The following is a 9,353-nucleotide window of genomic DNA, read 5'->3' as shown; positions in this document are numbered from 1 at the left end:
CAGAGTACTAACCACTATACGATCACGGCGAGCCACCGGCCGGCGCCGGGAGAGCCTCCGCGCTGGCGCTGTTGGCCGAGCCTCGCTGCGGGCCGCGGGGTGCTGCGCCCGGGGCGTCCGTCCGTCCGTCCGTCCGTCCGTCGCCGGGACCGAGCCGCCCGCTCCGCCCGGCCCGAGGCGGCGCCCTCGCTCCCCTCCGCCGGGGCCGGAGCTCCAAAAGGGGAGGAGCCTGGCGCGGCCGCTGCCTCCCGGCGGGGAGGCCCCGAGCCACGGGCGAGCTTCGCCTCCGCCGAGGCCCGGCTCGTGCGCGCTTCCGGGCACTAAGGGGGGACGTGGGGGCGGGAGGCGCCCAGGGCCCGGCTCCCCCGGCCGCCGTTCACCAAGAAAGGACCAAAAGCCTGTCGTCCCTGGGTGGGCTCGAACCACCAACCTTTCGGTTAACAGCCGAACGCGCTAACCGATTGCGCCACAGAGACGGTGCGGGAGGCGCTCGGCCGGCGGCCTGGTGAGCCGGGAGCCCGCGGCGACCGCCGACCCCGGGAGCCGCTGTGGGAGAACGCGGCGGGCAGCCAGGCCCGGAGGGACGGGAGCGCCGCAGGGAGAGCGACGGAACCAGAACCCGGGTCTTTCCTGACTCGGACTCCAAGCGAGGACCAGGCAGGAGACAACCCAGAGCCTGCACAGTGCGGCCGTGGCCGCTCAGTGCCAAGAGGGTTCCCAGCAAGGGGGCAGGGGCCGTCTGCGACGAGAACTCGGGGGCTCTTGATCACCGACCCCTGAGCGGGAGCAGCGTGGCCAGGCCGCAGAGGACGGAGCAGCCTCGCCAGGCCGCAGAGGAGGACAATGAAAGTCAGTCTTGAGGACACCTGATAAGCTAGGGTCAGAGGGAAGGGGAGGAGGTTCTCCCCTATCAGTGGACTAGGGGAGGAGCATGGGAGGAGATGAGAGAGGGAGGGAATGAGGGGGGGGTAGGATTGGGTGGAGAAGAGAGAGGGAGGGTGGGATTGGGAGGGAATGAGGGAGGGGGCTACAGCTGGGATACAAAGTGAATACACTGTAATAAATTTAAAAAATTTAAGAATAAAGAACCTTTTAAATAATGATGGAATTATGAAGTCTGAGGTGAATGGGTGGAACGAGAAATAACTGTCTTGGCTGAGGCTGCCCATAGACAAAAGAATTTTTTCCCATATATATATATATATATATATATATATATATATATATATATATATAAAACATTACAGCAAAAATCGCCTCCCTCAGGGGCGATTCCTTTATTAGTTTTACGACACGTCCTGAACAACAGGAGGTGCTGGTCCCAGGACGTGGGCCTGTGTGAAGAGCAGCAAGCAAGCAAGAAACCACTGAACCGCAACCCACAAGGCTTAAAATGTTAAGCTATCCGTTAAAGTAACTCCGTCAGAAAGAAAAAGATGTAAGAGTCCTCAGGATTCTTAACATGTGTTATACCTATTTACAACTGTTAGATATGTAAGATACAATATACATATATTGTTTTAGAAACACTAACCTGGATTTTTGTTTGGAATATAGCTAGTTTATAAAGGCAACAATGTTTTCCAAGCGCACTGCCCAGTGTTTTTGGAGGGCGTCTGATAGCCTGGAGCTGGAAATTTTCCATGGTTCCAAGATGTCTCATGGGTCTTGGTAGCCAAACCTGGGTCCTCTGAGAGGGAGAAAAATGTCCCTGTCTCTCCACCCCTTCTGCAGATTCTCGCTGGGGATACCCAAAGCTTGCAGTTAATTCCTCTTATGCAAATTACACAAAAGAGCAACTGCCAATGACAACATCCACATCTCTTTATTGAACAAGTTTCTGAGCCTTGTAGCACACCTACCCTGGGTTTTAAAATATCAAGTGCAATTTGTATCTTAAAGGCTTCCTTATGCTCATGAGTGCTTTTGCTCATGTGTGTGTACTGTCCACCACATGCCTGAAGTGTCCCTGGAGGACAGATGAGGTCGTCAGTACCCTGTGGCTGGAATATGGGTGACCATGTTCTATCATCTGCTCCCATCATGTCAAAATGGAAGAGTTAAGGCGTGAGATTCTTTTCTTGAGGAGGTTTTGACTGGTCTGTGCTCTTTGAATTGTAGCCTTCAGGGCCTGTGCCTTTCAACTCGTAAAGCTTTCACTCCTGCACCGTTCTCAAAGGGGACGCTTCAGTCTGGCCTTTGCCCAACATTCTGGCAGAGACTGTTAGGCTCAGGCTGTGCTGGGCAGTGGTGGCCACACCATCTCCGGAGCTGGCAGCCACAGTGCCTTCTCCCACTGAGTCAGCTGACTGCATGTATAACTTCTTTTTGGTGTTTAGAGGAGTCCACATTTGAGAGACTTGGGACTTTGAAGAGACTTTTTGTGTTGTTTTGTTTTGTTTCAAGACAGGCTTTCTCCTTTAACATGGCTGTGCTGGACTCGCTATGTAGACCAGGCTGGCCTCAAACTCACAGGTACCCACCTGCCTCTGCCTCCCCCAGTGTTGGAATGAAAGGCTTGTGCCACCATACCTGGCACGAGATATTATGTTTTTAAGGAGAGCTTGGACCTCTAAAGTATTGAAACCTGGAGGACTGTAAAAATTACACTGTTTTCTGTTGTATTAGTATTAGCATGACGTCTGACAGGACAGGAAAGTTTATGGCTTAATACTGACGTGTTCCTGTGTCAAGATGACAAAGGTCAATTGTATTGGGTAGATGTTTGTCAGCTTGCTACAACTAGAGTCATCTGAGAAGAAGGACGCCCAGCTGAATAGATGTCCGCCTCAGAGTGGCCTGTAGGGCATTTTCTCGATAGCCGTGGAAGGGTCCAGCTCTCTCTAAGAAGCGAACTGAGGAAGCCAGGCAGAACAGGCCAGAAAGCGGCATTCCTCCTCACTGTGGCCTGGAGAGCCTGGGGGTCGAACCTAACGGGGGTGATGAGCAACATGACAGACATGTTCAGAAAGCCACTGAAATAAACCCCGTTTGCCTCGCGCTGCCCGTGGTCATGGTGTTCTGTCTCAGCAACAGGGAGCAAAGGACAGTTGCTTGGCGGCATTCTGACTAACGTGAAGTACTTTTTAAAGATGTGTCACCTTTGTTGGTAAGGCTGGCACTGTGCACTCGCCTTCCTGTCGGTCACGCCTGGCTGCTAAAAGGAGCCTGGGCTGAGTAAGCAGTGTCGCCCCCGCTTCCTGTCACACACCCTGGGGTACCTGAACACCCACCACCTCTAGATCAGGTTTAACATTTCTCACCCTCAGCGGCTTCCAGGCACTTGCTGGCATAGCTCTGGCTCTCCGTTGTTTCTCTTTTGGGAAACCCAGCTCAACCTAAAAGTTGCCGGTTTCCTTCAGGTAATCCTGAGCTGACTCCTTTGTCTGCTCTGCCCCTCACTTGCACACTTTTGGCTTCTTTTACACTCTACTGAAGGATCTGGTGATGGAATTTGGCCTCTGGGCCGTGGCAGATGTGGGTTTAATCTGAAGTTCAGTTTCTCAGAGACTGACCTTGGCACAGTCACAGGGTGCTCTGTTCCTGAGACCTAGATAACCTTGTGTGAATCCTTGGGTGTTTTGCCAAGTGTCGCCATGAGAAAGCGGCTTGTGGGCTTTTGCTTTAAAAAAGCTGCTTGAATGCCTAATAAAGGAGTCTTGATCAGAAACCTATCTTGACTCCATTTTCGAGGAGTCTCTGCCCCATCACTCCTACTCTCTCTTTCAGGTAGACCCTGCTGGACTTGCCCGAGGGACAGGTCACTGTAAGAGACAAATCATAAGTCAAGGACAGCGGGCCTTACCTGAAAAGACCTTGCAGGGATGAAAGCAATTCATTGTAAGAATCTGGGTGCGGATCACTTTTCTCAAAATCTTATGCAGTTCTGTATTTTACTCCAAGTAAAATAAGCTTTAATAACTGCACGTTAGCATAAAAATTGTGGGAAGGACAAGCCTGACACCACATGTCCCAAAGCAACTGGGAAGGGGCAAATGCTGGAGAAACAGGAAGGAAAGGAGGGGCATTTGTGGTCGTTTCTCGAGAGCCACGAGGGACATGGTGCTGGGACTCCGGATTCGAACCGACAACGCCTGGGGACAAGGTCACAGCTCGGGAGTACCAACCCACTAAACACTCAGTTGGGGTGAGCGCACTCCCGGGGGAGATACAGTGCAGCTCTCCTCCCTGGGGGGCTGTTTGCCACCAGCCCATGAGGGCAGGGGGAGCAGAAGGCGAGGCTTGCAAGGCCAGGAGCCAGCACAGCACAAGGACATCAAACACTCCGGGAGCTAGTTCAGTTTTAACTCCAGAGAACAAATCCCGCTCCTTGGGAAGGGGGAGAGCTCCAAGGATAGGTGAGCTAGGCGCTTCAGGGATGCCCGATTTGCGTGAGGGCGGCACGCTCCTATCATAGGGAGCGCAGTACCTCATTATCTTACGGGCACAGGACAGCTAGCGGGGAACTGGGTCAAAAGCCACATATCAAATGTGGTTAGGGACACCCGTGTTTACAGACACTCTCCAGACGAGGTCAGGCAGAGAGCAGGAGGCCTGCTGCGGGGAGGGAGTCCTCCGTCCAGCCCCAGCTCAGGACGCCTATCCCGACCGCAGGGACTGCAACCCCCAACCGCAGGCCTTCCAGCACTGCGAATCCCCTGAGCTGAACCCTAAAGACCCCTGGGAGCGGCGGTCCAGTCGCACCCAGCTGGCCCTGGCCCTGTGGCCCCCCGCGTCCTGCTGACCGCCTGCCTGCGGGGACTCTCAGGCTGGCCGCCGGGGAGGGAAGGGTCCCTGGGGGCCCCTGCTGGCCTCTGCGGGTCTCCGTGCTCCCTGGACGGCTCGGGCGGAAGGCGGCGGCCAGCGCGGGGCCGGAGATCTCTCCCTGGGTGGGGGCAGCTGCTGTGAGGTCCCGGCTCCTTCCCAGCCCTGGAGATGCCACACGAACCCTTCAGCTGCTTCCCCCGCGGCGAGTGACAGACTGGGACTCCAGGCCCCCTCTCGGCTGGGCACCTCGGGAGGGAGGGGTCCCTGCGAGAGCTGGGGAGCAAGCCAGCGGTCCACGGAGTCCACCCCGGCGCTGCGCCGGCCCCTCGCCCTGATTTATTGTGCTATTTCCATGTAGCTGGTCTGCGTTCCCCGGTGCCTTCAGGATCCCTCATGTGTGTGTGTGTGTGGGGGGGGGTGTCTGGCGGTTATGATATTCAGCCTGTCCGTTATTTTGTTCGGAGGCGATTTCTGCACAGCCTGACTGTCCTGGAACTCTGTGCGAAGGCTGGGCTCGCCTTCCTCCCCCAGAGATGCGCTTCCCGAAGGCAAGAAGCGAACGTGCGGGCCGTCGCTCCTGGCTGGCTGTGAGTCCTCCTGGTATTTTTGCGTCTTGGGGTAGTTCTGTTTTCGTTGCTGCTGCTGTATGTGTGTGCGCGCACGCACACGAGAACGGTCTCTGCAGTCCAGGCTGCCTGCCGGCTCCCTATTTAGCGCAGGTGACGGCTCTTGACAACATCCAGAATTGCCTAAAACCCAAATGGCTGGGTACAGCTGTGAGACAGTTGTTTTTCTTAATTAGATCATCTGAAGGGGGAGGACCCACGTCTAGTCCGGATCTCTGAGGCGGTTAGCTCCAGCTGCGGTCTGCTGGCAGCCCGTTCGTTCGGGGGACACGCAGGAAGGAAGCCAGCTCTTTCTCCGCCTGCTGACGCCAAGTCCATCCCTTCACTGGCATTAGCGCCTCCTCTTCCAAATTTGGCACCCACCGAGACCAGCCTTGGAGTGACCAGCAGGATGACCTCCCACTGCAGACAACCATTGCTGGGCGAAGGGGACCACGGCCTGTTATTGAGGGTCCCTGCAGGTCAGGCAGGGAGGCAACCACATGAAGAGCTATAGAACCCCGTGCAGATTGGCCTGTCAACCTGGATCGGACCTCAGAGACTTAATGCCGGGCGGTTCCATGTCAGCATATTCCAAACGTAGGGCAAGCTGGGGAAGGTTTCCAGGCACCAATCAGTCCACTTCCAGGTGCACAATAGGCAGTTTAATATGTGCCTACAAAGAAACTCTTTTACCAAGTCCGCGCCGCCATCAGAGTGGGTTCTGAAGCTAGAAGGGATGGTCATAATTCTAGTAACTTCTCCCCTCAGGATGGGTGATAGTTTAGGGAGGGAGGAGTCTGGACTAGTCAGCCTGGGGAGGTAGGTGAGGTCTGTCCCAACACATAGCACAACGGTCAGGTCATTAACAACCTCCACTGTCAGTTTCTGGACGGAATTCAATAGATACATGAATTCGTATATATATTCATTCTATAAGTGGTGTTCCTGGAGAAATAATACAGTTGGGCATGGCCTTGAACTTCTGACTCTCCTGGCTTAGCCTCTCTTAGCTGAGGTTACATGCATGGGCCTCTAAGTCCAGACCACTTAATTTTAAGAAAGGATTTTTATGGCACAGAATTTGCAGTTGACTTTTTGTTTTCTTGCTTCAGCACTTTAAAGATTTGGCGTGGCTGTCTCCAGGCTCGCCTGGTTTCTGGTAGAGTCTTGGAACTGCAGGAAAAACTTTGACAGCGCCCTTTTTGTTGCTGTTTCTCCTGTGTAGATTCCTCCTCCTCCTCCTTTTTGAGACAGGGTTTCTCTGTGTAGCCCTGACTGTCCTGGAACTCATTCTGTTAACCAGGCTGGTCTTAAATGCAGAGATCCTCCTGGAATTAAAGTCCAGTCTGTGCCTCCAGTCACTGGCCCCACCCAGTTGTCCGCTAAGAACACATTTTAGAGATTTTGATATGGCACAAAGATGGAAGGTGTGACACAGTGGGCAGTGAATAGCCTTCCAAGGGACTGGAAGCAGACCAGGGTAATTGGCGCGGGGCAGGGCAGGATATTGAGCATAGGTAGGCTTTCCTTTCCCCACCCCCATGGTAACTTTGGTTTATGGATGTTTGGGATGCGGCTGGACAGCATCCATGGGGCAGCAGCTGCTGGAGGCTAGATGTGCTGTGCCAGTGTAATCCCAGCACTCCAGGAGGCAGAGGCAGGCGGAGCTCTGTGAGTTCAAGGCCAGTCTGGTCTACAAAGCGAGTCCAGGAGAGCCAAGGCTACACAGAGAAACCCTGTCTCTGTCTCAACAAAAACGAAACGAAACAAAACAAACCCAGCATGTTGCTCCTGCTCCTGGCATTTAGATTGAGGTGTATGGAGTCAGGGCAGAGGGGACCACAGACCCATGACCTGCTGAGCTGTGGCCGAGGCCTCCTGTCCCACCCGTCTGAGCAGCAGGATCCTGGCTGGAGCTGGCTGTCCTAAACCGACCTTGCTGGTACACAAGCCGCTAGGTGCCCAGTTATGCGTGGCAGGAGAGCTCTGCCCCTCCTTTGGGAAGCCAGTGGGGCGCTGATTCAAAGGTATAGACTCTTCAAAGAACAATCTTCCCAAGCATCCCCAGTTTTTCATGTGCTCCGGTTCTTACGTTTTCCTTACACTTCGTGGATCCAGGTTTTTGTTTGGTCTGTTTCTGTTTGTTTCTGTGTTGCCTCTGGGTTTTACTTTGGGTATTTCCAGCTGCATATGGATATAGGTTTCCTGATGATGTGCTCCGAAACCTGTGACTTGCTGGCAATCCCTCAAGTGAAGCTGTCGACTCGGACACTAATTTATTTTGTGTCTGTGCGCCATCAAAAATTCTGTAACAAACCCCACTAGTATGTATGCTAATCTAAGAAATCAATAACTTTTGTGTATTTCCTTCAGGAACGAAGACATTCATCCAAAGGGCTCTTCACACGCATTTGATCATTTGGCTCAAAGGAGCCTGTCTCTCCCGTGCTATGTTCTCCATCTCTAAGACACCCACCCTTAGCTCTAGCAGTTTTTGAAGACTGAGAGTTCATAAGGAACAGGAGGACGGATGTGTGTCCAAGCCAGCCTTTTCCAGATCTGCTCCAGATGCGGAAGTTAACTGTGGGACTGACAGCGTTTCTACCGTGCTCGAGAGCGGGGAAGCTTTTCTTATTGCTGTTCTCCCAACAGAAAATATGAGATTCTCCAGACTAGTGAGCGATTAAGGAGAGAGAGAAATAGTGTGCGATTAAGGAGAGAGAGAGAGAAGAGCACTGGCTGTTCTTCCTAAGGTCTTGAGTTCAATTCCCAGACACACAAACACACACGGTGGCTCACACCATATAATGAGATCTGTTGCCCTCTTCTGGCGTGCAAGTTTAATAAATAAATACATCTTTAAAAAAAAAAGTGTCCATAACCATGTCAACCTCTACGCAAGTACTCAGAAACCTCCTTGTGATACCAGAAACTCCCCAGTGACAGTGATGTGGGAAGAAGTGATAAGAAAAAAAGAGGAAAACCGTACCTGTTCTCTACCCATTCTGCGCCTGTATAAAGGCAGCACTAGCCAAACTGCACAGCTTGTTACAGATTTCCATCGTCTCCCGAAAGCTGGGATTAAATGCGTGCCCCACCGCACCTTGCTAGCGCTCTCTCTCTCTCTCTCTCTCTCTCTCTCTCTCTCTCTCTCTCGACACCTGTAGCAATGGTAAAATACTGATTCACAGAAGCAGGGACTCGGTGAGTGGCCTGGCGGGTGCCCTGGGGACTCGTGCGTAGACGCCAACCCCGAGCAGGAGGAAGAGGACGCGAAAGGCCCTGAAGAGGGAGGCCACCAGGGAGGTGAGGAGTGTCGCGGGAGTACTCGGTGGAGCGACCTCGCAAAGGAAGGACCAGGCGGTAAAGAGCGGCCGGGGCGGAAGGCCCGCAGCCCGGCGTGGGGAGGGAGCCGGCCCCGCCGCGCCCGGCTTGCCCGGCACAGGCTAAACCGCCCGCCGCCGGGAGCTGCTTGGCAATTCTTTCCAAAGGTTACTGAGGCCTTTACACAGCCCCCGCGCCGCGGTGGCCCCGGCCAGAGGATCGTCTCCGCTGCTACTCCACAACTGCGCTTCTGCTGCTGCTGCGGACCAGAACGCAGGTTACCTGGCCGGCAGGAGAGCGGATTCTCACCCCGTCAGAAGCTCGTTTGGCTCTCGAGGGGGCCGGGACCCACAGGTGGGGACCAGCGGCCTGAGCGTTTCGGGATCCGAGTGGACAGGACCCCCCACACCCCGAGAGACCGCGAAGCATCTTAGGAGTGTCTGTCCCAACAGGCACAGAGTCTCCGCTGTCCCTCCCCCGAGCTAGGCCCGCGGCGCCAGGAGGGCTGAGATCGAGGCCGGCCTGACCGCCGACCGGCAGGGTTAGCGGGTGCTCGGTAAAACCGCCGCCGCGTGGGCGAGGCGGGGAGTGCGGCGCGGGCGTCCAGGGAGGAGGGGCGGGGGGGGGGAAGGGAAGGAGGGGGACGGTGTGGGG

General features: G+C 54.6%; 1 non-coding gene across 1 annotated transcript; it reads right to left on the bottom strand.

The window, feature by feature from the left end:
* Positions 1–402: 402 nt before the first annotated feature.
* Trnan-guu (transfer RNA asparagine (anticodon GUU)) lies at positions 403–476 on the bottom strand. The gene has a single exon. It is a non-coding gene; the product is annotated as a tRNA-Asn (tRNA).
* Positions 477–9,353: the final 8,877 nt, after the last annotated feature.

Source organism: Psammomys obesus, unplaced genomic scaffold (genome assembly GCF_907164565.1).
Source record: "Psammomys obesus unplaced genomic scaffold, mPsaObe1.curated_primary_1811, whole genome shotgun sequence".
Lineage (NCBI taxonomy): Eukaryota > Metazoa > Chordata > Mammalia > Rodentia > Muridae > Psammomys > Psammomys obesus.
This window is presented reverse-complemented; position numbering and strand designations above follow the sequence as displayed.